The 26,065-nt window shown below is 40.4% G+C and overlaps 1 protein-coding gene and 1 pseudogene across 2 annotated transcripts in view; one reads left to right on the top strand and one right to left on the bottom strand.

The window, feature by feature from the left end:
- The window catches only part of AHCYL2 (adenosylhomocysteinase like 2), a 165,294-nt gene that overhangs the window by 81,673 nt on the left and 57,556 nt on the right, over positions 1–26,065 (top strand). The gene's annotated exons all lie outside the window — the stretch shown is intronic.
- LOC118666535 lies at positions 6,222–7,433 on the bottom strand (annotated as a pseudogene).

Here is a 26,065-nt window from a genome sequence, read left to right as displayed (position 1 = left end):
CATTTATCTGAAATCACACCTAAGTTTCCACACCTAAGAAAAGAGTGGTTTGGAATTTTTAAAAATCTCTCTGAGATTCTAGGGCAAGAAGAAAGAGAAGTGAAGCAGAGATGTCTTCAAGATTCCATACTGATTTCAAATAGTATAAAGTGGAGATTTTGTCCACTACAGTACTGTGTAATACCTACTACAGTTGGTGGTGTTACGTAACAAATTACTGCCAGAATTTAGAGGGTTTTTTGTTGTTGTTGTTTTTAATATATTTTTATTTATTTCGGGGGTGGGGGGGAGAGAGAAAGAAACATCAGTGATGAGAAAGAATCATTGATAGGCCACCTCCTGCACCGCTCCTACTGGGGATCGAGCCCGCAACCAGGGCATGTGCCCCAACTGGGAATCGAACCATGACCTCCTGGTTCATGTGGCAATGCTCAACCACTGAACTCCACCGGCCGAGCCAGAATGTAGAGCTTTTAAACAATCATTTTACTTTGCTTGCAGTTTTGTGGGTCAGAATTATGAGAATGGCTCAGCTGAACAGATTTTACTTGGGGTTTTTCCCTTTTTTAGCCCTGCCAGTTCATAACTTTTGGCCAACCAAGTAATAAATTTAAATAGGTGTTTATGCTACATATTTAGTTGTTTACAGTGGGAGTCTTATTCAGTGTTTTACTACTTCATACTTTTGGAAATACAAATTACTCTTACAACTTACCTTTACAGATAGAATTAACTAAAAGCACAGCATATAATTCTTTGGTACCACTTTCCAGAGAGATAAAGAGATATGGGAAGGAAGAGAGGTATGTGGTCGCAGCAGTGGTGTTGGTGGTGATGGGGCCAATGAGGATGGAAATAGAAGACTGAGTATATATAAGTCATTGTCCCCAAAGTGCCCTTCTAGAATTCTGTGAATTTCTAGAGTAGTATTGACACACACATGATTATCATATAAAACATTTTGGATAAGATAGTGGAAATAAGAACTATAAAATCTGCCTATAATCTTGAGAATTTACCAGCAGCTGCAAAGATCTAGTGCAGCGGTTCTCAACCTGTGGGTGGCGACCCTTTTGGCGGTTGAACGACCCTTTCACAGGGGTCGCCTAAGACCATCCTGCATATCAGATATTTACATTACGATTCATAACAGTAGCAACATTAGTTATGAAGTAGCAACAAAAATAATTTTATGGTTGGGTCACAACATGAGGAACTGTATTTAAAGGGCCAGAAGGTTGAGAACCACTGATCTAGTGGGTGCTTAAAGGGAAGAATGGTAATGTAAAGGAGCCTGGGCCATAAGCCAGTTAATTGACTTAGGTAATAATTACAATAGAGTTTGGCTAAACTTATAAAAATTCAAAAAAAATTTAACAGAAATGAATAAGAATGGATTATAAAGGTAAAACTTCAGATAGGAAGTAGCATACACTTTGGCATTAGAAAAAAGTAAGGAAGACCAATAGAAAGTAAATAAGAAAGAGTAAAGAGTACAGATAAAGGAGACAGAAAAGGCATTTGCAGAAGTATAAGGGAGGACCTTATACTAAAAATAATGGTGTTTCTGGACCTTGTCACTACCTATCAGATGGTACTAACCTGAGAGTCTTTTTAGAGTCCTTCTCCCTATTGAGTTAACTCAAAGGTGGTATCAAGAAGAAACAAACGACATTTTTAGAAGGAGAGGAAGAATAATAATGACTCAAGTTTTCAACCTAAGTGACTAGACTAAATAGTGAGATTAAAATTTTGTTTAAATAACACAAAAGTATAAGGGAAGTAGTTTGAAGAGATGAGACAGATCTCTTCTTTAAAGTAGGAAGGAAGAAGGAAAAGCTAGGTGAATATACCAAAAAAAAATTATTAAAATATGAGGGAACTTCCCATAATTCCAGTCTTCTTAATAAGAAGGCTCATTAGCTAGTGAGGCTGGGACTCCTCAGAGATGGAGGTATATGCAGAATTAGCAATAGACTTTGAGACTCAGCAGGACATTCTTTTAGACCTATTGGAAAATTTTGACACACCATATGGAAAAATGACTTTAGACCTAGTAGCAGAACAAGAGCCTGCTCAAGAATGAGTTGTGTAGAGAGCAGACATTTTGGATTTCTTCCTTCAGATCCTGGAAGCTTTGGGGGGGATATGGAAATATTTAAAGAACTAACTTGTAGCTGTAACTGGTTTGGCTCAGTGGATAGAGCGTCGGCCTGCAGACTGAAAGGTCCCAGGTTCGATTCCGGTCAAGGGCATGTACCTTGGTTGTGGGCACATCCCCAGTAGGAGGTGTGCAGGAGGCGGCTGATTGATGTTTCTCTCTCATCGATGTTTCTGACTCTCTATCCCTCTCCCTTCCTCTCTGTAAAAAATCAATAAAATCTATATTAAAAAAAAAAATTAACTTGTTGAGCCAAATTGATACTGAAAAGTACTTTAAATTGATTGGTTTTCTCCTTTTGTGTGTTTGAGAATTTGATATATAATGTAGCTCTGTACCCTGTGGGACTTAACAAGAATCCTATATAATAAAAGGGTAATATGCAAATTGCCCCCAATGGCAGAATGACTGGGAATGACCGGTTGCTATGATGCACACTGACCACCAGGGGGCAGATGCTCAGTGCAGGAGCTGCCCCCTGGTGGTCAGTGCGCTTCCACAGGGGGAGCGCCACTCAGCCAGAGGTGGGCTCATGGCTGACCAGCGCAGTGGCAGTGGCGGGAACCTCCATGACAGCACTAAGGATGTCCGATTAACGGCATTAAGGATTCTTGTTAAGCCATCAGTCAGACATCCCCCAAGGGGTCTCAGACTGCAAGAGAGCACAGGCTGGGCTGAGGGACCCCCCTCCTTCTGAGTGCACGAATTTTCATGCACCGGGCCTCTAGTTAATTATAAGCAACTACTGGAACAGACTGTTCTGAACAAAATATTATTCATTTCCCATGTATTTTAGAGGTTCATGTAGACGAGTGTAAAATTTCATTTTACTGTTTTAAAATGATTGAAGTACACCTTTTTTTAAAAAAAAAAATTTTATTGATTTCAGAAAGGGAGAGAGAGAGTAGCATCAATGATGAGAATCATTGATCAGCTGCCTCCTGCTCGCCCCCTACTGGGGATCTAGCCCACAACCTGGGCATGTGCCTTTGACTGGAATCGAACCCAGGATCCTTCAGTCCACAAGCCGGCCCTCTATCCACTGAGCCAAACCAGCGAGGGTGACCTATACTTTTAAAAGTGCATTTATTACATATATTTAAAATATATAAATCCTCCTTTCCCAAGGCCTACTCACTCCTTGTCCCCACAGATAACCATTATTGTCAATAGCTTCTTGTGCTCCATTCCAGAAAAATATGTTGTGTGTGTGCGTCTAATATTATACACTAGAGGCCCGATGCATGAAATTCGTGCAAGAGTAGGCCTTCCTTCCCCCGGCTGCCAGCACCAGCTTTCCTCCAGCCATCGGCAGGCACCTGGGACCCGAGCTTCTTCGCAGCCCCAGCTTCATCCGGAAAGTCGTCCAGAAGGACGTCTGGTCTAATTAGCATATTATGCTTTTATTATTATAGATTATTATGTATTGCATTATATAAAACTATATATCAACATATACATAATCTTGACCATGTATTTAAACTACATATCTTAAACCACTTCATTTATATCCTTGCTCAATCAATTATGTAAAATCCTTCCTCTTTACCTCTGACTTCTGGCTCTCATTTCCTCTGTATAGGGAAGTATACTATGGGAACATAAATTCCAAACACCTGTTTTGTTTTTCTAACCAATTTTCTATTTCACTGCATTCACATTTGATTAACATAGCTTAAGATTGAAAAATAGTTTCCTTTTATTTTAATTTTTTGTTTTAAAAAGAGTGAGAAGAAAATTGAAAATCGTTTGTCACTATTCAGTATTCCTGTGAACAATGTTTTATTAGCCCATCTCTCTCCATTTGGTATATCCCTACAGTTTATCCCCACTAGAGGGCAGTAGGATATTGTTTGTTTTAGGTGGGCTGTTTTTAATTAATTTTTTGTTAATCCTCACCCAAGGATATTTTTCCATTGATTTTTATTTTATTTTATTTTTTCCCATTGATTTTTAGAGAGAGTGGGAGAGAGGGAGGAAGGGAGGAAGGGAGGGAAAGAGGTGGGGAGGGAGTTAGGCAACAGTTTGGCAGTTTATTACAAAACTAAAAATACTCTTACCATACAATCCAGCAATTGCATATGTTGGTATTTACCCAAATGAGCTGAAAACTTATGTCTACACATGAATGTTCATAACACCTTTACTCATAATTGCAAAATCTTGGAAGCAACCAAGATGTCCTTCAGTAAGTGAATGGATAAACTGTAGTACATTTAGACAATGGAATATTATTCAGCACTGAGAAGAAATGAGTTATCAAGCCATGAAAAGACCTGAAGAACCTTAAGTCCATATTATTAACTAAAAGAAGCCAATCTGAAAAGGTCACATACTATGTGATTCCAACTCTATGACTTTCTGTAAAAGGCAAAACTAAGGTGACAGTGAAAAAATGAAAAGATCAGTGGTTGCCAGGGATGGGGGCGTGGAAGGTGGGGGTGGAGTAAAAGAGATGAATAGGCAGAGCACAGAGGAATTTTAGGGCAGTGAAACTCTTCTGTATGATAGTATAATGATGACAGATACATGTCATTATACATTATACATTATACATTTGCCAAGTCCATAGAATGCACATCCCCAAAAATGAACCCTAGTGTAAACTATGAACTTTGGGTGATAATGATTTGTCAGTGTAACAAATGTATCACTCTTGTGCAGGAAGTTGATAGTGGGAGAGGCTATGTGTATTAAGAGGGGATATATGAGAACTACCTGCACTTTTTGCTCAATTTTGCTGTGAACCTAAAACTGCTCTAAAAACATCTGTAAACAAACAAACAAAAAACCCCCCACCCAGCTGTAATAAGAAATTGCATGGAGACAGGTCAGAAAACTCAGGACTACTAGTCTAAACTTGAAATCACTGAGCTAATACTCTAGGGCAGCGGTTCTCAACCTGTGGGTCGCGACCCCTTTGGCGGTCGAACGACCCTTTCACAGGGGTCGCCTAGGACCATCCTGCATATCAGATATTTACATTATGATTCATAGCAGTAGCAACATTACAGTTATAAAGTAGCAACAAAAATAATTTTATGGTTGGGTCACAACATGAGGAATTGTATTTAAAGGGCCAGAAGGTTGAGAACCACTGCTCTAGGGAAAAGGGTATTGGTGTATACCCATGTATACAAAAGAGCCTGTAAAACCAAGGTGCAATAATTGTCTAGCTTGTAGCTGGTGGATACTCTACCCTCAACCCTCATTTTTTATTGTACATGGATTGGGGGTGGGGGGGGGTAATGACAAAAGTCACCTTTTCCAAAAAGAATAATAACTAATACTTCTGGATATTTATTCTATAGATGTTCTCCACACGTGTGACCTATCATATATTGAATAATAGTCATTACAGTATTATCATGGTGATTTACAAATAGCAAAAGATAGGAAGTAATCTAAATGTCTATTGGAAGTGGACTGGTACATCTATAAAATAGAATAATGTGCTCTGGTGGCTCTGTGAGACAGAGGTGATGTCTCTGTAAAACATCTTCCTTCTCTGGACTTTCCTCTGCTTTGTTTTTCGGATAAGGAAGAAAAGTAGATAAAGAGAGAAGTGGATATAATAACCTGTGAGTTGTAGTTCTATACTAAGAATTGCTTTGAACATTATTGACCATTACCTGTTACTGGCTGACTTCATAAATTATCATTATGAACTACTTATTTGACTTCATTTTGCACACTTTGTCAGTTGTACATGTGATTATTCACACTGTTGCACAACCTAGTTTACTCGGAATCATTTACCCCAAATATATATGGTTCTCAACTGTGTTTACTTTTTAAAATTAAAATATTGAGTTTATGTCACATGTATACTTTCGTTTCCCCACCATTTCTATTTGTCTGACCACCACTACTACTATGTCCTATCATAACATCCCATACCTACTTAAACCAAGCAAAGGGTGGGCTTCCATCTTTAAAAACTGTTTAGGCATTTTGGACAACACATTCTTGGCAATGGAACCTGGACATTTATCTGACATTCTAAGGGAAGTTCTCATTCTGAATTTAAAAAGGACAGCTGGAAATTTTAACAAAGTATCTAAAGAGACTTCCTCTGCTTCCAGAGATCTTGATTAGCCTCCTGGTCAGTCATCTAGAAGCAATTCTTTACATAATTGATGAACTTGGCTCCACTTTGGGAAGAGAGCCACCTTTTCTATACTTGCTTGCATTTTTGCTTTAAAGTCTTCTACAGAACTAGATCCTTTTGGTGTTTTAGGAGTTTTTTTCCTGTTCCTTTTTTGTTTTAGGAGTCTTGATCTTTTGATCTTGGTGTTGATGGTTTTGAGTCTTTTCCATTCTGGTTTGATTTTTGTGCATTTTTGGCTGGAGTATTTTGTACAGATTTCTTTACTGGAGCCTTTTCTTCAGCTTCATCAAAATCATCATCTTGCCCTGGCCAGTGTTGCTCAGTTGGTTGGAGCGTCATCCCGTACACGAAAAGTCATGGGTTCGATTCACATGCCAGAGTTAGGGCTCAGTCCCCCATTGAGGTGCATATGGAAGCAACCAGACTATGTTTCTCTCTCTCTCTCTCTCTCTCTCTCTCCCTTCCTCCCTTCCTCCCTTCCCCCCTTCCTCCCTTCCTCTCTCCCTCTCCTTTCCCCTCTCCCCCGCCTTCTCCCTTTCTCTCTCTAAAATATTAATAAAAATATGTACTTAGGTGAGGATTTAAAAAAGAAAAGAAAAACAGCTTTCCTTTCCTACAATGGTTGCCATTACTTAGAATTTTTTTTAAGTATCATCATCACCATCATCTTCATCAGCAGCAAGTTTTACATTTTTGCTGTGGAACCTTGCTACCACTTCCAGGGCAGAATGCTTCCCACATATACTTACAAGTTTCACTTCCCCCTCCTCTTCATCTTCTGACTCTGCATCTTCCTCCACAGCTACTAAGTGCTGTTCACCAACCACACTGAACCACACTTCAACCATAAGACCACAGGCGGTGTTATTTCAAAGCCACCAAGGGAACTTGTTGGTTGTACAGACATTTTCAAAGTTGCTAGTGTTACTTTAATTGGACTGCCTTCTTAATTCATTGCCTTTGCTTCAAAAATGTGCGATTTATCCTTTGTACCAGCCTCTAAACTTACCGTTCTTAAAGAAAATTGGTGCTCATTTTCATCATTATCCACGTTAAAGTGATGATCTTTGTCAGCCTTGAGTTCACAACTGAAAAGACAGTTCTGAGGCCTCGGGAACTCATGTTCATGTCCATTGAATCTTCATGGGGTGATGATGACATGCACTTAGGTGGGAGAGAGGTGAACGGAGATAAAGACTACGTGTTTGCAGAAGAGAAACCCAGGACAGAATCGCACCAGGGTTAACTACGTTTACTTTTGTCTATTGTTTTAAAAGGCCTAAGAGAGGATGGAATTTTTTACCTACAAGGTAGTTTGGGGTTAATAAGAGTTCATTCAACAAACATGTGAGGATAAGGGCACTTCAGATAGAGTGCAAAGGTACCTAGATTTGGGTCTTTGCTCTGCCTCTTATTAGCTGTGATCTTGGATCAGTTACCTTAACCTATCTGTACTTCCATTTTCTCAGATAAAATGGTGATGATAAAAGTACCTACCTCACAGGTTATTATAAAGATTCAATGAGATAATACATACCAGAACTACGTAGTGTTTGGAAATATAGAAATTATTCAATAAATGTAGTTCTTTTTCCTTATTGTTATTAGAGGCATGAAGATGCCAAGCACAATGACAATTTTGGAAACTTAAAGAGTTAGGTGTAAATAACATTTCTTCAAGATCCAAATCTAATATTTCCTCATTGAACCTTTCCAGATCCCACAAGCATTGAGCTGTGCTCCTGCAGCTCTTTGCTTGTTATTATAATTTCTCTGGCTACTACTATGCCTTCAGTGGTAGAAGCTGTATATTTTCAACATATACCGAGTATCTCTATGTATCAGACATTATGCTAGGTGAACAGTACAGATAAGGTCTCTGCCCTCTTGAAGCTTAAATTCTAGAATGGGGAAACAAAAAAATAAGTGATTTCATATAGTGGTAAGTAATTGAAGAAAATAAAATAATGGGTTCAGAGTGTTGGGGGCAGGGCCAGACAGGATGATCAAGAAGGCCTTGAAGAGGTATCATTTGAGTTGAGACCTGAAGGATGAACTCTTTGGATTGTGTGTAACACTTTTTAAAAAATATATATTTTGTTGATTTCAGAGAGGAAGGGAAAGGGAGAGAGAGAGAGAGAGGAACTTCAATGATTAGAGAGAATCATTATTCGGCTGCCTCCTGCACACCTCCTACTGGGGATCGAGCCCACAACCCCGACATGTGCCCTTGATCATAATCGAACCCCCCTTCAGTCCTCAGGCTGACGCTTTATCCACTGAGCCAAACCAGCCATGGCGTGTGTAACACTTTTAATACCTCAGCTCCAACCACTCAGTGTCTTGATTGTGTTCTTGGTCATTTCCTTCAGGTTACCTTAGAAGGACAATTGCTGAATTTAGTTTGTACACACGTTGCATATTTATTTATGTTTGGCTGTAGCTCTTCTGCTTTCCCTCCCTCTCTCCACAAGAGTGAGCTCTTGAGCTGACTTTTCCCCCATAAGTTAGTGAATGAATTTATTTTCTTTTTCATTTAATTTAAAATGTTTTTGAAAATTGATTTTAGAGAGGGAGGGAGGGAGAGAGAGAGAGAGAGAGAGAGAGAGAGAGAGAGAGAGGAGAGAGAAACATCGATGTGAGATAGAAACATCAATCAATTGCCTCCTCATACACACCCTGACTGGGGACCAAACCAGAAGTTTTGTCCTTAAATCTGAAGTCTGTTAAATTGAGGTCTGTGCCCTGGCCAGTATGGCTCGTTGGTTGGGCATCATCCCGTACACCAAAAGGTTGCTAGTTCCATTCCCAATCAGGGCACATGCCTGGATTTCGGGCTCGATCCCTGGTAGGGGACATGCAGGAGGCAGCCAATCAATGTATGGCTCTCAGATCGAGGTTTCTCTCCCTCTCCCTTCCTCTCTCTCTAAAAATAATTTTTTTTTCAATTGAGGTCCACAAAATCAAGGGTTTACTGTAATAGTAAATGAAGCCATGGATATGGGAAAGAGAATGTTTTGAGTGAAGAGGAAACAGATTAGAATCTTCAAGGGCTCCTATGTTTGAGGGACCAGAAATGAGGGAGGCGGGGAGGAGCAACAAAGGAAACTAAGAATGAACGTATTCTGGTGAGCAAAGAAAGGTTGGATATAATGTTAGGAAAGCCAAGGGAAGAGAGTCTTTCAAGGAAAAGTTATTAATAGTGTCAAATTCCTGAGAAGTAAGCTGAGAAGTCTCCATTAGATTTAGCAACAAGGACATAGCAACTTTGGCATAAGTAGTGTCAGTGGATTGCAGAAGGCAGGCTATAGTAGATTGAGGAGTGAATGGAAATACAGAATTGAGGATATAGTGAGCTTAGGAAGCCACGGAGTTTCTCTCTGATGTAAGTACAGAGAGCAGTAGCTGAAAGGGGAAGGTGGCACATACACTTAGTTTTTGGAGATGGGAGAAACCTGAACACATTCTGTGCTGATGGGAAGAAGTCAGTAGAGGGTGAGAGGTTGAAGAAACACCAGTGAGAGGGGATCATTGATAGAGACCAGTCCCTTAGAAGGTGAGAGAGAATTTGACCCAGAGCACTGGTTGGAGGGATTAGATTTCGGTGGTGTGTTAGTCTACTCAGGCTGCCATAACAAACTACACAGACTGGGTGGCTTCAATAACACTATGTGTTTTCTGGAGGCCAGAAGTATAAAGTCAGGGGCGATCAGGCTTCATTTCTGGTGAGGCCTCCCTATCTGGTTTATAGATGGCTGCCGTCTTCCTGTGTCCTCACGCTGCCTTTCCTCTGTGTGCCACAGCGACAGAGTATTTTCTGGTGTCTCTTTGTCTTCTTTATGAAAATCCCTTTTGATTAGGACTCCACCCTTAATGCCTCATTAACCTTCATTACTTTCCTATAGGCCCTGTTTCTGAGTATAGTCACATTGGGAGTTAGGGCTTTAATATACAAATTTAGGGTGATACCATTTAGTCCATAACAGAGGAGAAGAGAGAACCCCTTCCATTAAAACAGGAGGGAGATAAAAGATCGATATAGGTAAGGTTTTCTCTGTGAAAAAAGGAGTGCAAGCAATGTACTGAGTGTAAGGGATAGATGTTATAGTTGTGTATTTGAGAAGGGTAGAGAACATAGCAGCTGATAAGGAGAAGGGGAAGAATGACTGAGGAGGGGAACATGGCAGAATTACTAGGTTGCGTTGACCTATCTGTGTCCCAGGCTGGTTTTCAGCAGAGCAGCCCAAGCACAGGCATGACTATTTAGTAGCGGTAGTCTTCCATGTGTGAATATCACCTTTTAGAAATCTTCATTGTATAAGATCTTTCTCAACCAGGGCTAGCCTCATGTTAACACTACAGTGTCAGCACTGTTTTAAGAAGATTGAATTCTCTTCCACATTCTTTGTTACTATTAGACTTGGCAGGAGATCTTGACTAGAGCATCTCTACCTAGTAGAATCAGGTGATTTATGGACCTCACAAGGTATTTACTGCATCTGTAGGCACAAATTAGCTTGTAATCTTTAAAATCAGAGTAAATTTGTCTTGGAATTATTCAGAGCAAGTGATGAACAGCACAGCTGATTCCCATTATTCTCAGATTCTGTATTTACAAATTTGCCTACTCGCTAAAATTTACTTGTAACAGCAATATCAATACTTGTAGTTGTTTCCGTAGTCACTCATGGCCGTGTGCAGAGTGGCAGAAATTTGAGTCACCTGGCATGTGTGTATTCCCTGCTGAGGTCAGACAAGGCAAGCTCTTTGCCTTCCTGTGTGGCTCTCATCCTCTCATCCAAGCGTCCTTTTCAAGGTCTACTTCGTGCCACATTTTTTGCATTTTTGTGCTTTTACTTGGTGATTTCACTGTTTGTTTGGCTTTGTTGTTGTTGTTTTAGTTTAACAGACATTTATTCCTTTAGTTGAACAACCTCTACACACAAAATAAATGGTTTGAGATTTTTGAGTGGGAAGGAAGTTAGGGCTTAAGAGATTTTGAGTTTGCCACATGTTTTCTGGAAATCATTTAACAAGCCTTTTACGGCCGCTGATGGCCTTGGCCAAAGGGAAAGGACGGTGATTTCACTATTTAAAATGTCCCCCAGACATAGTGCTGAAGTGATGTCTAGTATTCCTAAGCACAAAAGAGGCTGTAATATGCTTTATAGAGAAAATGTGTGTGTTAGATAAGCTCCATTTATTTAGTGCCTAAAATGTAAAAAAGACAGACAATACTAAGCACTGGCAAAGATAGGAAGTAACTGGAACTGACATTCTGCTGGTAGGAGTATATATTAGTGCAAGTACTTTGGAAAATTGCTTGCTATTATCTAACTGAACATATGTATACCCTATAACCCAGCAGTTCCACTCCTAGATATATATCCAACAGAAATATTTTTATTTTCCTATGGGTAAGACATACACAAGAATGTTCATAGCAATAATATTTTTATGGCCCCCAAACTGAAAACAACTTTCAACAGAATGTATTCAATAAATTATGAATATCCATGCAATGGGATGCTTTCCGGCAATAAAAATTAATGAACTACTGCTAAATGCAACAGATTTGGATAACTCCTGGAAACATATTGAGCTGAGGGGAAAGCAGGTACTTAAGAGTGCATCTTTTATGATATTTACATCAGGTTCAAAAACAGGCAAAACTGAAAAACAAAAGACAGGCAAAACTGATCAGTTGAGGATAATAACTGAGAGGGAGGTTCTGGTAATGTTGATTTGTTTTCAGAATTTTTTATTTATTGATTCTAGAGAGAGAGAAACATTGATTTGTTGTTTACTTATGCATTTGTTGGTTGATTCTTTTTTTAAAAAAAAAAATTTATATTGATTTTTAGAGAGAGAGGAAAGGTGAGGCAGAGAGAGAGAGAGAGAAACATCGATGGGCTGCCTCCCGCATGCCCCCTACCTGGGATCAAGCCTGCAACCTGGGCATGTATCCTGACAGGGAATCGAACCAGCAGCCTTTTTGTACATGGGAAAACTGCCCAGACATATTGGCTAGGGCTCATTGGTTGATTCTTGTATGTGCGCTGAGTGGCGATTGAACCCGTAACCTTGGTATTTCGGAGATGAAGCTAGGGCTGGTGCTGTTAATGTTCTATTTCCTTATCTGGGTAAGTGGTTACGTAGGTGTGCTGACTTTTGAAATTCTATCCAATTGTAACTTTTTTATTGGTGTACTTTTTTTTATAGGTAAGTTATGTTTCGATGAAAAGTTTATTTTAATAAAAGAACATAGTAAGAAGTCCACATTCTACATTTATTTAATGGCATTATGCTTCATTATTTTACCCTATACTGTCCAATCCTTCCCCCCTAACCTCCAACCTGTGGTAAAACTGAGGGCCCTGAATATAAATTCTCTCTCGCTCTCATTCTGGTTGTTTTAAAGTTCAAAAAGAAGTTTCCAAGTGTAAGCTTGGTCTTTCTCTGAGGACAGTTTTTCCTGTAGGTGCTCACTGTGCAGCAAACTAAACTCTGACCTCTATTAGCTGGAGCTCTGTTCGCTGTCTCAGGGAAATTGAGGGCTTAAGTCCACACTCCACTCCCTGATTCCAGAGGACTTAACAGGGAGTGGAAAAAGTGGCTGACTTGGTACCTGCTTTAGTGTACTGTAGTCTCTGTATTGCTTAATTGTTGTTTTTTAAAATATATTTTTATTGATTTCAGAGAGGAAGGGAGAGGGAGAGAAATAGAAACATCAATTATGAGAGAGAATCATTGATTGGCTGTCTCCTGCACACTCCACACTGGTGATGGAGCCCACAACCTGGGCATGTGTCCTGACCGGGAATCAAACTGTGACCTCCTGGCTCATAGGTCGATGCTCAACCACTGAGCCATGCCGGCTGGGCTGTATGGCTTAATTGTTTACCTGAGAAACAGTGATTGGATTAGTGAGTGGCAAGGATGTACATTTAGTTATACTAAGCAGACTTTTGTTAATAGTGATATTTCTGTTTATGGCTTTGTTAGTTCTTACTCTAAAGAGAGTGGAAGGGAGGAAGGAGGAGGGGGAAGAGAGAGAGAGAGAGACAGACAGACAGACAGACAGACATTGATGTGAGAGTCATTGATTGGTTGTCTTCCACAGGTGCCCCTACCTGGTCTGGGGAACCTGTAACTGAGGTACGAGGTATATGCCCTTGACCAGGAATTGAACCCTTGACTCTTCTGTCCATGGGCCAATACTCTAACCACTGAACCAAGCCGGCCAGGGCAAGCTAGCTGTTTTTAAGTCATTTTTTCATTCAGCTCATATTCATTGGTTTTTTACTATGTATTAGGCACTTGAAATACAGGAATAAGACATATAATCTCTGCCCTCAAATAGCTTGCAGTTCTAGTGTGGAAACAGGCAAGTGATCAATTATAGTGTCAAAACTGATACCAGTATGTGCTATGATAGAGATCAATCTTGATGATTACTCAGTAATTCATAAAATTGATTCTTAACCTAGACCAGGAGCTGGAAATGTGTACCTAAGAAAGTTAAGCTAAGGTAAATTTTGAGAGGGAGAGAGAGAGAGAGAGAGAGAGAGAGAGAGAGAGAGAGAGAGAGAGAGAGAAAGAAACTGCGTGTGTGTTTCAAAGTGAGGATGTAGGGGAATTCAGAGAGTGAAGGCTTAGGAAGTATGTAGATGGTAAGTCATGAATTTTCATGCTAAGGAGTTTGGATTTTGTTTTGAAGATGGTGGGGAGCTGTTGAGCAAGGAAGTGATGTGAACCAGATTTGGAAATGATTGTGCTGATGATAATCACATAAAAAGAAGTTAAATCAATAACTTGAAGTAGGCTTTTACAAGGATGGAATTATCTAGGCCCTTGTCAAAGTGTAGTCCAAGAAGTATTGCTATTATTTTGAAAGCTGTTAAAACTATAATCTTGGGACCTATTCCATACTTACTAAATCAAAATCAGCATTTTTTTAAAAATATATTTTATTGATTTTTTACAGAGAGGAAGGGAGAGAGATAGAGAGTTAGAAACATCGATGGGAGAGAAACATTGATCAGCCGCCTCCTGCACATCTCCCACTGGGGATGTGCCCGCAACCCAGGTACATGCCCCTGACCGGAATCGAACCTGGGACCCCTCAGTCTGCAGGCCGACGCTCTATCCACTGAGCCAAACCAGCTTCGGCTCAAAATCAGCATTTTAACAAGATCTCCAAATAATTTGTAGGCACATTCAAGTTTAAGAAGCATTGATTTAGATGGATATTATGATGGTTAGACTTTAGACAGCTGGTGTGAAGAAAAAGGTTGAAGAGATGTTATGGAGTATATGTTCTCAATCCCTCTCCTCACAAGTATATACCAGGTGCCCCTACTCATCCTTTACCTTTCAGCTTAAGTGGAGCTTCTCTGATGCCACACTCCCAAGACACATGATTGCCATATACTCCCATAGCACCCTGTACTTACCTTATCACTTCCTCATACTTTCCTTGTAATTCCTTATTTAATTGCCTGTGTTTCTCCCTAGACTCCATAAGTTCTATGAGGTCAGAGACTGTCTTTCTATGCTGCCCAGCACATGATAGGCTCCCAATAAATATTTGTGGTTTGATTGAATGAACTCACCATGTATAAGAAGAGAAGATGGATTTGGGTGTGTTGGGGGATGTACCCGTTATATTTATTAATAGTAATGGTAAATTTTAAATAGCACTGACATGTTCCAGGCACTGGTCTACATGCTTTATATGTATTAATTTATTTGATCCTCTCAGCAATCCTATAAGGGTAGATATTCTTTTTTTTAACTTTTTGTTAATGTAGTTGTATTATTTACATTATTAAAATATATTAAATATTTTTATTTTTTTCAATTAGAGTTTGCATTCAGTATTATTTTGTATTAATTTCAGGTGTACAGCATGGTGGTTAGAGAATAATATACTTTACAAAGTGTTCCCCCCAAAGAGGTAGATAATCCTAATATCCTCTTTATAGATGAAAAAACAGGCACAAGGAGGATAAGTAATTCGCCTCAGGTTATATAGTAAGTGGTAAGTCAAGATTCAAACTATATAATCTGGTACTACTCTGCTACGTCTGGTTTTGGACAAAATAGCTTCCTGGCACTATGCTAAGGGTTTCTATGTATTTCTATGTGTTATTTAATCTTTAAAACATCAATGTGAGGAAGATATCATTATCTTATTTTACATTTAAGGACACAGAGGCTCAAAAAGTTATATAGCGTAATATATGGTGACGGAAGATTTAACTTTGGGTGGTGGGCACACAGTGCAATACAAAGATCTTGTATCATATAAATCTATACCTGAAACCTATATGATCCTGTTAACCAATGTCACCCCAATACATTTAAGAAAAAAAGCTACATAGCTTACTTAAAGACACACAGCTAGTAAGTGATGGAGCACTTAAAACCCAAGCCTTTAATCCCAAGGCTATCCAACTCTAAACCCTGTAGTCTTTACCAGAAATGGTGATGCCTACATGTGGAGTCTAAAGTACCTGTGGGATATGAAACGTAAGATCATTGAGGAACTGACAGGTAGGATGCCTAACATCTAGGTGGGGTAGGGGGAAGACTTAATTCCAGTTGCTCTGGTAGCATTAGCTTTTCAAATTTGAAGAGGAAAGGGAGACTTGAGGCCTAGCAATTCCAACCAGCCTCCTAATGCCCAGGTGGAACTTTGAACTCAGGAGGTTAAGAACCTTAGCCTCTACAGTAAGCTGTAACTTAGGTGACTAAGGAATAGTTATTGCTTTTTCTTATGGCCTCAGAGAAACCAGATGGATTAGGAATGTTGAATGTCAGAACTGGGAGGAACCAGTTCTGATCTTCCCCAGTCCACTCTTACTCACTCCCCCTCATTTTATAGTAAGGAAACTGAAGAAGAAGGGAATTAGATGACTTGCCAACGTTTCATAAAACCATTAGCAACAAGCCAGGAACAGAGGACGGGATCGCATTCTTGTGTTCTTTGCCCTGTGCCTTATGACTCTCTAGGTTGAAGATTTATCACTTCTTGTTTAAAACTGTTCTGCAATTATACTTATTTCTTTACCACTGCCTGTTTCTTCTTGACTTTGATCCCTGGAAATATTAACTTCTTGTCCTTTCCCCTCCAGCTCTAAGCACATACTCCCTGGCAAGTCTGGCTTGTCTTCATTAATAATGATACTGTTATCAATATACTACTGGTAGGAACACACTGGCACATAGAAAATTGTTCTTCTTGGAGTGAAAATGTGATTCTTTTGAGCTGTACACACATTGGTTAGTTTTTATAAAGCAGAAGACTGCAGGAATGGGTGCAGTTTGTGTAACTTTTTGAAGTTGCAAACTCCTCACCTAAATGTAAAGGATGATTATGATAGATAATCATGTGCCGTGGTGTCACCCCTCCCCTTGTACCTTCTAAGGTACATTATGGTAAAATGAAATTAGACTGGAAACAAGATTATAGCTAGCACTTATACCTATACATTATGCCTTATACAGTCCTGCTCAGTTAATAGACCTTTAGTTCTATAACAGCTACTGTTTTTACTTTTGTTTCAGCATGTGAAGACTGCATAGCATGGCAGCAAAGAGCTGCCATTTAGTTTTGTTACAGAAAGGTATAGTGAGGCTGCAGTTTTCAAATTAAGTCTATTTTAGTTAAAACCTACACTTAAACAAAACAAAACATATCACAACTAAAATGACATTTAGGCCCTGGCTGGTGTGGCTCAGTTGGTTGGGTGTCATCCTGTGCACCGAGAGGTTGCCAGTTTGATTCCTGGGCAGGGCACATGCTTGGGTTGTGGGCTCAATCCCCAGTAAGGGGTGTGCAGGAAGCAGCTGATCAATGTTACCCTCTCACTTCGATGTTTCTCTCCCTCTCCTGTCTCTCTAAAATCAATAATAAAATCATATTTGAAATGACATTTAGTTTAGTTTGCCAAAGTGATATATATTTTATCTTTTTTTAATGTATTTTATTTATTTTTTTACAGAGAGGAAGGGAGAGGGATAGAGAGTTAGAAACATTGATGAGAGAGAAACATATATCAGTTGCCTCCTGCACACCCCCAACTGGGGATGTGCCTGCAACCAAGGTACATGCCCTTCACTGGAATCAAACCTGGGACCTTTCAGTCTGCAGGCCGACACTCTATCCACTGAGCCAAACTGGTCAGGGTGATATATATATTTAAATATATTTTATTGATTTTTTACAGAGAAGAAGGGAGAGAGATAGAGAGTTAGAAACATCGATGAGAGAGAAACATTGATCAGCTGCCTCCTGCACACTCCCCACTGGGGATGTGCCTGCAACCAAGGTACATGCCCTTAACCGGAATCAAACCCAGGACCCCTCAGTCTGCAGGCCGACGCTCCATCCACTGAGCCAAACCGGTCAGGCCAGGGCAATATATATTTTATCTTTATTGTTTAAAGTAATTACAGATGTCTGCTTTGTGGGTTTTTTTTTCCCTTATTGACCCCCTCCTCTCGGCATCCTCCACTCACAAGCTTTTGCCACACTATTGTCTTTGTCCATGGGCTATGCATATATGCATATAAGTTCCCTGGTTAATCTCTCCCACGCAACCCACCCCTACCTTCCCTCTGAAATTCATCAGTCTGTTCATGGTTCTATGTGTCTGGATCTATTTTGTTCATCAGTTTATTTTGTTCACTAGATTCCACATGCGAGTGACATCATGTGATACTTGTCTTTCTCTGACTGGCTTATTTTGCTTAGCATAATACTCTCTAGGTCTATCCATGCTGCTGCAGATGGTAAGATTTCTTTCTTTTTACCACCGTGTGGTATTCCATTGTGTAAATGTAACCACAGTTTTTTTATCCACTCATGTGCTGATGGGCACTTTGTCTGTTTCCAAATCTTAGCTATTATAAATTGCACTGCTGTGAACATAGTGGTGCATATATTCTTTCTGATTAGTGTTTCAGGTTTCTTAGGATATATTCCTAGAAGTAAGATCACTGGGTTACATGGGAGTTCTATTTTTAATTTTTTGAGGAAACTGCATACTGTTTGCCACAGTGGCTGCATCAGTCTGCATTCCCACCAGCAGTGTACGAGGGTTCCCTTTTCTCCACATCCTCACCAGCACTCGTCTTTTGTTGATGATAGCCTTTCTGATAGGTATGAGGTGATACCTCATTGTTGTTTTAATTTGCATCTCTTGAATAATTAGTGACTTTGAACATGAGCATTTTTTCATATGTCCCTTGGCCTTCTGTATATCCACTTTGGAGAAGTCTCTATTTAGGTCCTTTGCCCATATTTAAAATATATATACTTATTCAGAGAGGAAGGGAAAGAGAGAGAGAAACATCAATGATAAGAATCATTGACTGGCTGCTTCCTGTACCCCCCCACCCCCCTACTGGGGATCAAGCCCACAACCTGGGCATGTGCCCTTGACTGAAATCGACCTGGGACCCTTCAATCCGCAGGCTGATGCTCTATCCACTGAACCAAACCAGCTAGGGCCCCAGTTTTAAATTGGATTGTCTGTCTTCCTTTGGTTAAGTTGTATGAGTTCCTGATATATTTTGGAAATTAACCCCTTATCGGAGGTGTCATTGGCAAATATGTCCTCCCATACAAGACAGTGGGCTCTCTTTTCACTTTGGTGATGGTTTCTTTTGCTGTGCAGAAGCTTTTTATTTTGATGTAGTCCCATTTGTTTATTTTCTCTCTAGTTTCCTTTGCCCTAGGAGATGTATCGGTAAACATATTGCTACGAGAGATATCTAAGATTTTGCTGCCTATGGTTTCTTCTAAGATTTTTATGGTTTCACGGCTTACCTTTAGGTCTTTTATCCACTTTGAGTTTATTCTTGTGTATGGTGTAATTGATGGTCTAGCTTCATTTTTTTGCATGTATCTGTCCAGTTTTCCCAACACCATTTATTGAAGAGACTAGAGGCCCGGTGCACAAAATTTGTGCACTGGGGGGTGGGGTTCCCTCAGCCCAGCCTGCCCCTCAGTCCGGGAGCCCTCAGTGGATGTCCTACTGATGGCCACAGTCTGGCAACCGAGGCTCGGAGCAGGCGTCCCGTGTGTGTGTTTGTGTGTGTGTGTATGTGTCTGCTGGGGCCTGCCCCCAGCCGCGCCACGTAGGCCCGGAGCAGTTGCCGTGTGTGTGTGTGTGTGTGTGTGTGTGTGTGTGTCCCCGCTGGGGGTCTGCACCCAGCCACATTGGAGGCTCAGAGTAGGCGCTGTGTGTGTGTGTGTGTGTGTGTGTGTCTGCTGGGGGCCTGCCCCCAGCCACACTGTGGAGGCTTGGAGCAGGCGCCCCTCTCTGTTGATCTCTCAGGCTCCTGGCCTCCACTGCATGTTGTACTCTCCCTTGAGCTGTGGCCAGGGTGGGGTGCTGCCTGCAGGCCGCGCTTTCCTGATCACTGCGACGACCCAGCAGCAGGCGCACATGGGGGCTACCTGCAAGCCTACTTTTCCTGCTCACCAATTGCCATGGGGTCCCGGCTGAGGGCGGGGCTTAGGCGGCACATAGGGGTCCCGGCTGGGGGCAGGGCTTAGGCGGCACCGCCCAGGGCTGCACACAGGGCCCAGATGGCGGCTCGCGCTCTCCCGCCCTGCCTGCAGTATGCAAATTAGCTGCCATCTTTGTTGGCGGCTAATTTGCATATCTCGCTGATTAGCCGATGGGAGGTGTAGCGAAGTACCGTCAGTTACCATCTTTGTCTATTATTAGATAGGATTGTCTTTACTCCATTGTATGCTCTTGCCTCCTTTGTCAAATATTGAGCATAATGGCTAGGGTCAATTTCTGGGGTCTCTGCTGTGCTCCATTGATCTATATGCCTGTTCTTGTGTCAGTACCAAGCTGTTTTGAGTACAGTGGCTTTGTTGTATAACTTGATACCTGATATTGTGATTCCTCCAACTTTGTTCTTCTTTTCTCAAGATTGCTGCAGCTAGTTAGGGGTCTTTTTTGGTTCCATATAAATTTTTGGAATGTTTGTTCTAAATATGTGAAATATGCAGTTGATATTTTAATAAGGATTGAATTGAATCTATAGATTGCTTTAGGTAGTATGGACATTTTAATGATGTTGATTTTACCAATTCATAAACAATATTTTTTAAGTACTGGTCTTTTACCTCCTTGGTTAAGTTTATTCCTGAGTATCTTATTTTTTTTGTTGCAATAGTGGGATTGTTTTCTTAGTTTCTCTTTCTGAGAGTTCATTATCTATATATATAAAAGCCTAAGCAACTGTTAGGACTGGTCAATAGGTCGCTATGACAATGCACTGATCACCAGGGAGCAGACGCTCATTGCAGGAGCTGCCCCCTGGTGGTCAGTGCGCTTCCACAGCCAACCTCCTGCCATCCCTCCCCCCAGCTGGCCAACCTCCCACGGTCCCTCCCCCTGGCTGGCTGGCCCTGATCGCCCCCAGGCCGAGGGACTTCAGTTGTGCATGAATTCGTTTACGAGGCCTCTAGTTAGTATATAAAAATGCCATCAATTTCTGGGTGTTAATTTTGTATCCTGTTACATTGCCAAAATTCATTTATTCAATCTAGTAATTTTTTGGTGGAGCCTCTAGGGCAATGGTTCTCAACTTTCTGGCCCTTTAAATACAGTTCCTCATGTTGTGACCCAACCATAAAATTATTTTTGTTGCTACTTCATAACTGTAATGTTGCTACTGTTATGAATCGTAATGTAAATATCTGATATGCAGGATGATCTTAGGTGACCCCTGTGAAAGGGTCGTTCGACCGCCAAAGGGGTCGAGAACCACAGGTTGAGAACCGCTGCTCTAGGGTTTTATATGTACAGGGTCATGTCATCTGAAAATGACAGTTTTACTTCCTCCTTTCCAATTTGGATGCCTTTCATATTTTTTCTTGTCTGATTGATGAGGCTGGGACTTCCAGTATTACATTGAATAATAGTGGTGAAAGCAGACATCTCTATCCTGTTCCTGTTCTTAGGGGAAATGATTTTAGTTTTTGCCCATTGAGTATGTAGGCTGTAGGTTTGTCATATATGGCCTTTATTTATTTATTTATTTTTCTGCTTATCAGATTATTTATTCACTTGATTCTTAGATTCACTTGTTGATAGATGCATATTTGTTGTTCATAATTTGTATCTTTACCTTTTTCTTCCTCTTCCTCTTCCTCTTCTTAAAGGATACCTTTCAGCATTTCATATAATCCTGGTTTGGTGGTGATGAACTCCTTTAGCTTTTCCTTATCTGTGAAGCTCTTTATCTGACCTTCAATTCTGAATGATAGCTTTGCTGGATAAAGTAATCTTGGTTGTAGGTTCTTGGTATTCATCACTTTGAATATTTCTTGCCATTCCCTTCTGGCCTGCAAAGTTTCTGTTGAGAAATCAGCTGACAGTCGTATGGGTATTCCCTTGTAGGTAACTGAGTTTCTTTCTCTTGCTGCTCTTAAGAGTCTCTCTTTATCTTTTGCTCTTGGCATTTTAATTATGATGTGTCTTGGTGTGGTCCTCTTTGGATTCCTTTTGTTTGGGGTTCTCCGCGCTTCTTGGACCTGTAAGTCCATTTCTTTCACCAGGTGGGGGAAGTTTTCTGTCATTATTTCTTCAAATAGGTTTTCAATATCTTGCTCTCTCTCATCTTCTGGCACCCCTATAATTCTGATGTTGGTACTCTTGAAGCTGTCCCAGAGGCTCCTTACACTATCCTCGCATTTTTGGATTCTTTTTTCATTTTGCTTTTCCGGTTGGGTGTTTTTTGCTTCCTCGCATTTCAAATCATTGACTTGATTCTTGCGCTCCTCTGGTCTGCTGTCGGGAGTCTGTATAATATTCGTTATTTCAGTCCGTGTATGCTTAATTTCTAGTTGGTTCCCCAATATAAGATCGAGGGTCTCATTAGTTTTCTTGTAGATCTCATTAAGTTTATCGGCGGCTTCTAAACAGTTCTTGAGAGACCTTAAAAGTGTGGTTCTGAACTCTATATCTTCCATTGACAATTTTGTCCTGTTTCTTTGTCTCCGCATTTTGTTATGCTTCCTTGGTGCACCCCCTAGTGGTCTTTGTTCGCAGTCTTATAGTTAAATCTTGATTGTTGTAGCTAATTCCAGGGAGTGTTTGACCTTCAGGCCAAGTGGCTATGAGAATCAGCTGTGTCAGCAGTGAGAGAACTTCTGTCCTCTAGGGAGGTGCTAATCTAGCCTTTGCCTGAGGCTATCCGGCAAATGCCTGTGTGCAGGGCTTGGGCGGGGCGGGTCGCACAGGATCAACAGGGTGGGCCGGAGAGAGCAGTTATAGCGGCTCTCAGTCCTGTCCCCAGGGGCTCTGCCTCTCTGAGTCCCAGCACCCGCTGCAAAGCTCAGAGAGAAAGCTGCACTCGCTCTGACCGAAGCCTGACAGTCCCGCTTCTCCCGTTTGAGTCTGGGTCCCTAAAGACTCACCCGGATCTGGAGCTCAGAGTCTGCGACTCCCTCCCGATTGAAAACGCCAACCGCGCCCTCCGCCACCAGCCCTCTCTGCGCACTCCGCACCTCAGAATTTGACTTCAGCACTGTGCCTCCTCTGAGTGTCCGTATGCGTTTCTCTTTCCTCCTAGTTGTAGGACTTCCACTCAGCCAGCGTTCCTGTGGTTCTGGGTGATGTCCCTTCCGTTTTTTGGTTTCACTTTTGAAGTAGTTGTTCAAAGCAGCAAACTCCGGCATTAACCTAAGCCGCCATCTTGGTTCTCCATATATGGCCTTTATTATGTTGAAGCATGATCCCTCTATTCCCACTTTGCTAAGTTTTTATCAAAAAAGGGTGTTGGATTTTGTCAAATGCTTTTTCTGCATCAATTGACATAATCATGTGATTTTTGTCTTCCAATTTGTTTATTGATTTGTGAATATTATACCAGCCTTCAATCCCTGGAATAAATCCCCCTTGATCATGGTGTATCATCTTTTTAATGTATTGTTGGATTCTTTTTGCTAATATTTTCTTGAGGATTTTAGCACCTATGTTCATCAGGGATATTGGCCTGTAATTCTCTTTCTTTGTAGTGTCTTTAGCTGGTTTTGGAATTAGGCTAATGCTAGCCTCGTAAAAAGAGCTTGGAAGTGTTCCTTCCTCTCAGATATTTTTGAATAGTTTGAGGAGGATAGGTGTTAGTTCTTTGAATGTTTGGTAAACTTCCCTGTGAAGCCATCTGGACCAGGGCTTTTGTTTGCTGGAGTTTTTTTTTTTTTACTGCTTCAATTTCATCAGTAATTATGGGTCTATTCAAGTTTTCAGATTCTTCCTGATTGAGTTTTTGGAAGATTGTACTTTTCTAAGAATATGTCCATTTCATCCAGGTTAGCCAGCTTGTAGGAATATAGTTGTTCATAGTATTTTATTTTTATTTTTTTTAGGATCCTTTAGATTTCTGTGGGGTCAGTTGTTACTTTTCCTCTTTCATTTCTGATTTTGTTTATTTGAGTCCTCTCTCTTTGTTTCTTGATGAGTCTGGCTAAAAGTTCATCAATTTTGTTTATCTTTTCAGAGAACCAGATCTTGGTTTTATTGATCTTTTGTGTGTGTGTGTGTGTGTGTGTGTGTGTGTGTGTGTGTGTGTGTGTGTTTTGTCTCTACATCATTTAGTTCCACTCTGATCTTTATTTCCTTCCTTCTACTTACTCTGGGCTTTTCTTGTTGTTCTCTTTCTAGTTCTTTAAGTTGTACTAGTATGGTTAGATTGTTTATTAGAAGTTTTTCTTGTTTTTTGAGGCCTATAGTGCTATGAACTTCCCTCGCAGGACTGCTTTCACTGTGTCCCATAGATTTGGGGTGTTGTGTGTTCATTTTCATTTATTTCCAGGAATTTTTTTTTACTTCTTTCTTGATCTCTTTGGTAACCCATTCAATGTTTAATAACATGCTATTTAGCCTCCATGTGTTTGAATGTTTCTGAGTTTTTTTTATTATAGTTGATTTCTAATTTCATGTCATTGTGATCTGAGAAGATACTTGATATGATTTCAATCTTCTTGAACTTGCCAAAGCTACCCCAACCTTCAAAAATAATGTTGTAATTAAGGATTAAAAAAACCCTAGCAAGGACACATCACAAATAAGTTATAACTGTGGCCAATAATATAACATGTATATATAAAATAATGTTTCAAATTCTATAAAATGGACATAAATGTATTAAACATTAATTATGGAAGTTACTCCCAGAATGTTATAAGATATACATACATACAACATAAAAAATTCGACAATTTCTTAAGCCCTTACTATAAGCCAGGCACTGTAGGCAAATCAAAGCTGGCTAAGCTCCTGAAGAGCCTGGAGTCTAACCAGGGGTGACACGTGCACAGAGAAAAAATAATATGAGGAAGAGTGAAAATAGTGATGTGACCAAAGAACAATATTAGAGGAAAGGGAGATTGCTTTTTTGGGTTAGATTTCATGGCAGAAGCATCCTTTGAGCTGAACCTTGAAGAATTTTAATACGTAAAGATGATGGAAGTGAAGGCAGAATGAATGCATTTCAATTTGAGAAAATGGCCTACACAAAGGGCATTGAAGTGGGAAAGAACATAGCATAATAATGACATACGGAAAAGTTCCCATTTATTACTTTTAAAATCCGTGCATCAGTCCTGTGAGATGGCTATGATTATTCCCACTGTATAGATTAGAAAACAGGAGGGATAGAGAGGTTAAGTGGCAGAGCCAAGATTTCAACCCAGGTCTGTTTTATTCCAAAATCAGTGCTCTTTGCTGCCATGCTATGCAGCCTTCACATTCAGGAAATAGCAGGTAACACAGCTTACTTGGTGATAGAGCTTATATAGGGATATCAGTGGGAAATCCTCCTGGAAGGGATTAATAGAGGGTTTTTAGGAGGCAGTGAAAATGGACAGGAAAGGATAGATGACAGGCTTGGTGTAGCAGGGCTCAAAAATAATTGAAAATTGATTGTACTGGTGATTAGGGACAAGGGCAAAATCAATGATGACTTAGGTTTAATATCTGTTTGACTAAAGGAACAGTGGTAGAAAAGTGAGGAAAAGAAGCTTGTTTGGAGGGTGAAGGGAAAGGAAAGATGGAGCAATCATTTTTGCTTTAGATAGATTGTATTTAAAATACAGATGAAAGATATTGGAAATTTAGGCAGCAGATGTAACTTCTCATTTTATTAAATTTGGATTAAAAGGAAGACTGGGGGACAATAACTGGAGGTTGCTGAAAGCTAAGGCTTTATCAAAATTGACACCCTGGCATCAGAGGGGCCTTATCACTCCTGCATTTCACCAACTTTCTGTATCTTTTTAAAATATATATGGGGTTTTTTTAAAAAAAATTTTTTTTGCAGAGAGGAAAGGAGAGGAAGAGAGAGAAAACATCAATAAGAGATAAACATCAACATCACTCGGCTGCCTCCTGCCCCTACTGGGGAGGCATGTGCCCTGATTGGAATCAAACCTGCCACCTCTTGGTGCATGATTCAACGATGCTCAACCAACTGAGCAATACCAGCCGGCCTGCTGTTCTCTATTGTTATTGCATGTGATCTCCACCTGCCCCGTGATCTCTAATCCTCTGACACCTCGGCATTCATCTGGCCCAGTAGTCCCCTTCTGTTTTCACTTGACTTTCTTTCTAGTCTAGCCCTCCAAATCAGTCATTTGAATTCTACCCTCTCTGGCATCTTTCAGTATCTCTTTCCCTAGACGTTACCTTCTTCTTCTCTCCACATCCAAAGGACCATCCTCTTAGCCAATGAAGGCCCTAAAGTGCAATGAACCTTTA

Source organism: Myotis myotis, unplaced genomic scaffold (assembly GCF_014108235.1).
Source record: "Myotis myotis isolate mMyoMyo1 unplaced genomic scaffold, mMyoMyo1.p scaffold_m19_p_11, whole genome shotgun sequence".
Lineage (NCBI taxonomy): Eukaryota > Metazoa > Chordata > Mammalia > Chiroptera > Vespertilionidae > Myotis > Myotis myotis.
Note: the sequence above shows the minus strand (reverse complement) of the source record. Positions and strands in the feature narration are given on the sequence as shown.